This window comes from Rattus norvegicus, chromosome 11 (assembly GCF_036323735.1).
Source record: "Rattus norvegicus strain BN/NHsdMcwi chromosome 11, GRCr8, whole genome shotgun sequence".
NCBI lineage: Eukaryota > Metazoa > Chordata > Mammalia > Rodentia > Muridae > Rattus > Rattus norvegicus.
Genome location: NC_086029.1, coordinates 70,035,810 through 70,042,640, shown reverse-complemented (window position 1 = coordinate 70,042,640; position 6,831 = coordinate 70,035,810).

Sequence of the window (6,831 nt, the reverse complement as noted above, 5' to 3'; positions counted from 1 at the left end):
TGACTGAAGTGATTGTGAAAAGATGTGTCCTAGGAACGAAGCATTACTTTTGCAGTACCTGATGTTGAACTTGGTGCCTTCCGTTGTTAGGCAAAGACTGATTTATAATCAGCACCCCCAGGCTAACCTCAAGTTTGCTAGTTCTGCCTCCACCTATTCAGCACCACCTAAACAGATTTTAGGAAATTATGAACTGTTGGATGTGAATTCTAGGAACTGAACCTCCTTGATCCCCTCCAAGAGCAGCAAATGCTCTGAAGTGCTGAGCTATATCTCTAGCCTCTAGCTTTATTTAATTTTTTGTCGTTTTGTCTGAGAAATCTTTACATGATCCTAGATACCATAGTTTTGAAGTTTACATGCCTGGAAATTCAGTGCATGTGTAGGAAATTCATTTCTTAATAAATAGCAAAATGTGAAATGTATTGATCAGAAAGACTACAGGATACAGCTATAGAAATTGTGAAAAGTATAATATGTGGTGGTGATTGTATATGAAGTTCAAATCAAGCATATATCTTGAGAAGTGGGTGTGAGGTGGAATGTTAAACCTAAAGGAAGTTGGGAAATTACAGCAGAAGTCGGCATGGGAGTGAAGCCGAGTTAGGAAATAACAGAACGACCAACAGTGTGGTTAGAAAGTGGTCATTTGGGTTGTGGCTTATTTGTAATTTTACACAAGGCCAGGCACAAGATCAATGGATAATGGTTTTTGTTACCAAGTCTGACAACCTTTATTCTATACCTGGAGCCACATGCTGGAGATAGAACTGATTACTCCCATGTCTAGCTTCCCCATACCTCTACCCCTCCACCCACACACATAAATGAATGTTTTGAAGATGGAACCAATTTTACATATTTAGAAGTATTGCCTGACCAATTTTATGAGGAGAGCATTATGCTGACAATAGATTGTCTCATGAATAAAGGCAGAAAAATCCTTAAAACATTAGAAGCTTAATTTGAGTAATATACAGGAGATATGTGATGTAGAATTTCTAATTTATATTCCACCCCTAATAAATGAAAAGATCTGCCTGGAGCACACATAGCTTCTTGGCCTATTTCCACTTATCGGCTTTTACAGTCATGTACTTCATATTTCCTGGCATCTCCATCACCCTGGAGGATTCACTTTCCCAGTTTCCTGCAGTGACCTTTGTTGACCTCCTTGCAAGTTAGAATCTTTACCCAACCCTGCCACACATTATTTAGGTTCAGTGGTCTTGCAGAACTGCCATGAGCCCTGACAAGTCTTTCTTGCCACTTAAACTAGCCCCACTAAAATGCGGTTCAAGACATGGGTTATCTCCTTGGTGCGCAGTTGCGGTGGCCTCTATTGACCTTGAGAAAACCTCTAGACAATTTTAAGCAGGGAGCTCTAATGACATTCTCAGGTTTTCTTCGGATGAGTTTGCATTTTTGTAAAATGGAACGTGTGCTGGGTTAGTTCTTGCACACTTTTCTTACTGATCCAGTGAGAAGTCTGGTTTCACTTAATGGCACTAATCTCTTGATTATAGATTATATCCACTTTCCTTTTTGAACTTGCTTATAATTTTTCATATCTTTTGCTCCCCTATTGTACATTTCAATAAGAGCAGTGAGCAGTACTTAGATCACAGCCTGAATTCTGTTCCTCCTTGAAATTTTCTCCATCAAACAAATACTCAGCTGCTTTGAATTGTGCTTCATGAAGTTTTCTGGGCTTGATCTGAATGTAACAAGTTCTCTTCTAGAATGTATCATGAATGGTCTCTAACATAATCTGGGAAGAGTCCTAGTTCCTCAAAATGAGTTTGGTCTCCACTGTGTTTCTCTAGGCATGATCATCTGAAAGCCCACTTGAATGCCCAGTTTAAACTTGTGCCTAATTCTAGAGTTCTAGACCTTGGCTCTAAATTCATGTTCCTCCAACACATGAAAAGCCTAAGTACCACATACCGCTCTATACCATTGCCAGCTTTCTCTATTAAGTTATTTGTTGGAATAGTGTGGTTTTGTTTTGGAATTTTGTTTGATGGGGAAGGCATAGCAGCAGGAGTGAGGCATCTGATCACAATGCCTCCAGTCAGGAAGGAGAGGAATGAATACTGGTACTCAGCTCTCCCTCTTCTCTTCTTTCCTCTCCCCCCCCCCTTCAGCCTGTTGTGGACCCCCGTAGTGTCATATTCAGAGTGAGTCTTCCTTCTTTGGTTAAAAGTTTCAAGGGACTCCTCACACGTACATTCAGGGTATGACGTTGACAATGAAAGTTAACCAAATTAGTCAGAAAATTTGAAGGCTACAGAATTAAAGAACCTGAAAGCTATAAAAGCCTTCAGCTGCCATACTTACTGGTGAGGTCTGTCCTTTTTAAAGATTTATTTTTATTCACTCACTTTAGTTTTGCATGCATGTGTGTCTGTGTGGGGAGGGTGTTGGATCCTATTGATTCCCTGGAACTAGAGTTACAGTTGTCACTGCCACATGGGTTCTGTGAATTGAGACCAGGTCCTCTAGAAGAACAGCCAGTGCTGTTACCACTGAGCTGCCATCTCTAGGCCTGAGACTTTTTTTTTTTTTAAATCTAAGATTGGGAAGAAGATGAAAGCTGCTTTGAGCACTTGTATGTTACCATACACTGCCGTAGTCCATTGACAAAAGGGAAAGAAGTAGAACAGTTTTATTTGCAGACGACTAAACAGATGCTGCTGGTAGTTTTAGTTACAAAGTTGAATAAAGATAAAGTGGTGTCAATGTCAACAACCCAACTACTGCTACAGAATGTAGTGTAGAAATATACCTACCTCTTCACGATACTTCATCAAAAACACAAAGTATTTCAACAGTGTAGGGAAAATCTGTCAACATCCAAGTATCTTCACACTTTACAAAAACAAACTAAAAGCATAATGACTCAGCCCTCTGTAGACCTAGGTACTCGAAACTGAGCAGCACCAACCTGGACAACAGAATAAGTCATTAAAGAAGGAATGAAAGACAGGTGTTATAGAAGGTGTGGTAGAACTCCAGGACAGCCAGAGCTACATAGAAAGAACCTGTCTCCAAAACAATTGTTAAAATGTCCTGTGCACCTAAAGAAAAACAACTGGAAGTCAAAAGTCTGTGTGATCTTGCACAATAAAGTATGCTTTTAGATAAAGTATCACAGGTGTGTTCCAGAGGTAATCAGATAGACTTAAATGTTATTATTTTCTGACCTGGAACTGACTATGTAGACCAGGCTGGCCTTGAACTCACAGAGATTGCCCTGCCTTCTACCGAGTATTAAGATTGAAGCCATGTACCATCACCGTGCAGGACCTGGCAGTGCTTTTAAAGACATTAAGAAACAAGACTATGGACCTTTTCTGATATAAAAATGGCATTTAAGGTAACAAGCCTCAATACCCTTGGGACTGAGGAAAGAGGAGGTTGGGGTAGTGGATTTGTTTTCAGCTGGAAATTCACATTGTAGGACTTTTCAGAAAATCTTGACTCACAATCTGGCCAAACAGGTATTTCATGAACAAATTCGAAGATAGCTCAAAGGGCTTCTAGAACAATAAAGCTTTATATTGACATTCTAAGAGTGGATTTCTAAATGAAAAGATGTGTTTTAGTTGCATCAAGGACTTACCTGACTAAGATTCAGATCTCGCCTCTCCATTTTTGGAGAACAGATAGAGCAATTGCATAATTAGACTGATAGGGTCATAATAAATCAATGAGAAGATGGACTATGAAGATATGGGGACATGCCATCTCCATTGTGACCTTTGCTGCTGATTGCTCTCTGTCTCCAACTTCGTTAAGTGATGACAACAGCTATATAGCAGGGTGGTTATGGGGATGAAACAGGTGAGTAAATATAAGTGATTCTTATAAAAAGCAAAACCCAAATCACACAATGGCTGAAAACGCTAGTACAACATACAAAGAACTTTTACACATCAGTGAGAGATGCTTTTAAAAGTGTATGTAGGAATATGCCCAGCATCTAGTTAGAAAAAGTATACACTGTTAACATCTGTAATCCCAGCACACTAGGGAGGTTTAAGTAGGAAGGTCACTAGTTTAATGTCTTGAACTACATAGTGAGACTGAACAGTTTAGTGTTGGTGATGGTGTGGACTTATCTGGACCCCTAACAGACTGTTAAGAATCTAAAATAAAAATTACAGGCTCTGGAAAAAACTGAGATATTTCTTCTTGAATCATAGAAATAAACACTTGTACCAATCCTATTCATAAAGCCAAAGATACGCTTCTAAAACAAGATGGAAGGCCTAACTGTGAAGGTTACAAAGGCAAGTTTGAGAGTGTGGTTGCGGGCAAAAGCCATGATCTATAAACCTAACTATGCAATTCAGTGTAGCAGTTGGACACATGGTCACAAGTGAACATTCAGTGGTCCTGGTAGCAGAGGATGTGGGTGGGTGGAAGAGAGGGCTAACTCTGGAAAGAGACACATTTCTTTGTTTCAATGATTGCCTGTCAGAGCAAGGAGGGAATAGGTGGACCTGAGCCTGGAGCTTCTGCCCAGAGCAGCTACTGACATTGTCTTCAACCCTTGTCAGAAGTTTCCTTTCAGGAAATGAATCCAAGGGTGCAAATAAGCATCATGCAAATCTTTCTGCAACATCCAGGGGCCTCAAGTAAGTGGGTGAAAATCAGATTCTGAGGGACTTGACCTGTAGAATGACTAGTTTCAGGTGGATACTGTATGTTATTACCAATAGAGACACTAAGCATACACCAGCTACACTTAAGTGTCATCTCAATCTAATAAGTGATGTTGAATAAAGCTAGCAAGACTCCTAGTTGAGACTTGAACTTTATTTTTTCATGTTTCATTTATATGTGTATATATATGTTCATGCTAACATGCACAGCCCATGTATGGAGGTGAGAGGACAACTTGGAGTTTCTTCTTTCCTTCTACCATGTAGGTTCTGAAGCTCAAACTCAAGTCCCCAGGCTTGTTGGCAGATAACACCTTTACTCTGAGCCATCCAACTGTCTCACTAGTTTGAGATTTAGACTTCCATCAGGAAATGAAGATTAAAATTAAAAGTTAATATTCTGGCCTTCATCAATAAGAAATAATTGGGTTTTTGTTTTGTTTTGTTTGATTATTTGTTTTTAAGACACAGTTCCTCTGTGTAGCCCTGGATATCTGAAACCCACAGAGATCTTTCTGTCTCTGCTGAGTGCTGGGAATAAAGTTCTTGTCATCACTATCTGGCTTGTTTTTTTACCTCGTCTATTTTTAAATTATGTCCAAAACATTAACAATGGTTCAAAAACCTCTCAAGTTCTGTTTTCTGAATCATCAAAACTTTTCTTTGCATGTGGATTTGATATGCACACTATTAATTCCATCACTCATACTCAGGATACAGAGGCAGCTGGATCTCTGCGAGTTCAAAGCCAGCCTAGTCTACACATTTAGATTCTGTCTCAAACAACAAAACCTCAAAATGTTTGGTTTTTAAATTATAATTAATTTATTATAGTTCAGGAAGTTATGTGTAGCCAGGATTTAATATTTGCTACCCATAAAACCTTATATTTTTACTAACATGGAAATGATTTCGTGTAGCTGGGCATATAACATAGTTTCATGGATGTGTTATTAGTATTACTATTACAGCTCTGATCATAAGGTCTCTGCTGCTTGGACTAGGGAATGACAAATCTATCCAAAAGCTAATTAAAACTCATTGGCCTGACTCAGACGGGACAAGGAAGTGAAAAGGAAATCAAACTGCTTATTAGCACTAAGTTTGAAGCAACAGCAACGGCCTATTTTATCACAGGTTTTTCAAAGTGTGGAGGAAACATAAAATGGAGTTATTGTTTACCTTTTTCTCAATGCTAGGTCTGTTTCCACTGTACATATGTTCAAGTAGTTCCCATTATGCCCTGGGTTCCAGTCCAATTGGCTATATCTGGTTGTGAAAAGCTCATAAAATTTTCACCACCACTAGGTGGAGGAGAATCAGACACCTGTCTCAGGGAGGTAGGCTTGTGAAATGAAAACTAGAAAAAGGTAGCTGGGACCACGGTTCAAGAGCTCCAAACGCACCTTAGAGGACTCTTGAGGTCCCCGGTCCTAAATAAGGGTGTCTAGTAGCCTAAATTTAGTGTTCTAATTCCATTCCCCAAAGCCACGCACTCATTCCCTTGGCTGGGGGCTGCAGAACACTTCTGAAAATAGTCTTCGTGAGAGTAAAGGACTTGGAAAGTCCACAGTATACGAATTCCAGCAGCCTCGGGTCTGCAAAGATCTTGGACTGAGGGAAGTCACACAGGACTGGATTCTCCACCTCCGTTTACCACCTTCTAATCCTCCAGGCTAAGGGTCTTGTCTATCTCTGAAAACCTTTGCAGCCCTCCTCCTCTTCAATTTTTTTTTCTTCCAATCTTACACTGAAAGCTGCCAGAAGCATAACACAGAGCAGGATGCAAGGAAGTTTCTTCAAACATCTTTTCTAGATTCTCAAAGCGTTCCCTTTAAGGAACCAGGCCCACCTCTTTCTCATCCACCTACTGGCTTGCCTTTCTGCCTGTCACTCTACCTTTAAGAATATTTCCTGTTCTTTCAACCCAACTTGCACACCTCCGCCCCCCGGCCTTGGTCATTGGGCCGCCTGAGGCCTGTTCCCTCCTAGCTTTTACCTCCACCTCCTCCCGCCCTCCAGCCTAGCGCAGCGAAACTCCGGCTTCTGATTGGCTACCGCGGCATCCTCCCCAGCACCGGATTGGCAGGCCGATTGGTTGGGGCGGACGCGAGGCGCATCCAGGCTAGGCTGTGCGCGTGCAGAGCCGCGGCCGCGGGAG